Here is a 1,190-nt window from a genome sequence, read left to right on the forward strand (position 1 = left end):
CTGTGGCTCAAGTGGTAGAGTGCTAGCCTTGAGCTGAAGAGCTGAGGGACAGCGCCCAGGCCCAGAGTTCAGGCCCCATGACCAGACCCCAAAAAAGTTCAAGAGACACTCATCCCAATCAATAGCTGGACACAGTAGTATGGAACTGTCATCCCAACTATAGTTCTAATTATTAAGAATAGGATTGTGGTCAAGGCCACCCCAGAGAAAAAGGGGAGACTGTCTCAAAAATAATGCAGTGTAGCTCCAGTGGTACAGCATCTGATTAGCAAGCCTGAAGCCCTCAATTCTAATACCAATATTTCCAAAAAAATAAAGTAATCCAACTGAACATATAATTTTCTTTAACGGTGGTGAAGCAGCTGCCTGGAACAAAGTAGTATATGAGCCATAGTACTAAGCAAATAACAATACAAGCCTATTTTTCTTAATCTTTAATACAATTTCTTAAAATTCCTATAAAGTAATTTCTTATAAAAGTTTATAATAATGCATAAAACTTTCAAGGATGCAGCAGGATCATATGTTTGAAAATGACATGGGCTACACAGTGAGACTTTGTCTTAAAAATAAGATAAAAAAGAGGAATTGGCACTATGGCTCAAGTGGTAGAGCACAAAGAGGCTCAGGTACAGTGCCCAGGCCCTGCAGTCAAGCCTTGGGACCAACAACAACAAAAAAGTATAAAATTAATTTCTTTGGGTGGGAATATGGCTTAGTGGTAGCGTTAGCCTAGAATAAAGCCCTGGGTTCAATTCCTCAGTACCACATAAACAGAAAAGGCCAGAAGTGGCACTGTGGCTCAAGTGGTAGAGTGGTACTATACTGTGTTTTATTATCTATTTCACACTGAAAATTAATGATTTATGCCTTAGCATCATAAAAAAGAACTGAAAATCCAGAGAAAACAAACTTGAAAAAAAGATTTTACTTTCTTCTTTATATTTCTATAAAATTTTTAGACTTTGTCTAAAATTTTTAGACTATAAGTCAATTTATGCCCACAAAAAAGGCAAAGTTTACCATAGAAAGAGAAGTATTTTCATATAGCAAAAGTAGGGATTGTCAGGTCCAAGGGTTGTATAAATCCCATAAGATAATTAGTATATGACAAGAAAGACAAGTATGTTTTTGTCAGCTGCCCCTCAAACTCATCTGCCTGCACTGATTTTTTTTTTTTGGGGGGGGGG

Source organism: Dipodomys ordii, unplaced genomic scaffold, assembly GCF_000151885.1.
Source record: "Dipodomys ordii isolate 6190 unplaced genomic scaffold, Dord_2.0 Scaffold2623, whole genome shotgun sequence".
NCBI classification, from domain to species: domain Eukaryota; kingdom Metazoa; phylum Chordata; class Mammalia; order Rodentia; family Heteromyidae; genus Dipodomys; species Dipodomys ordii.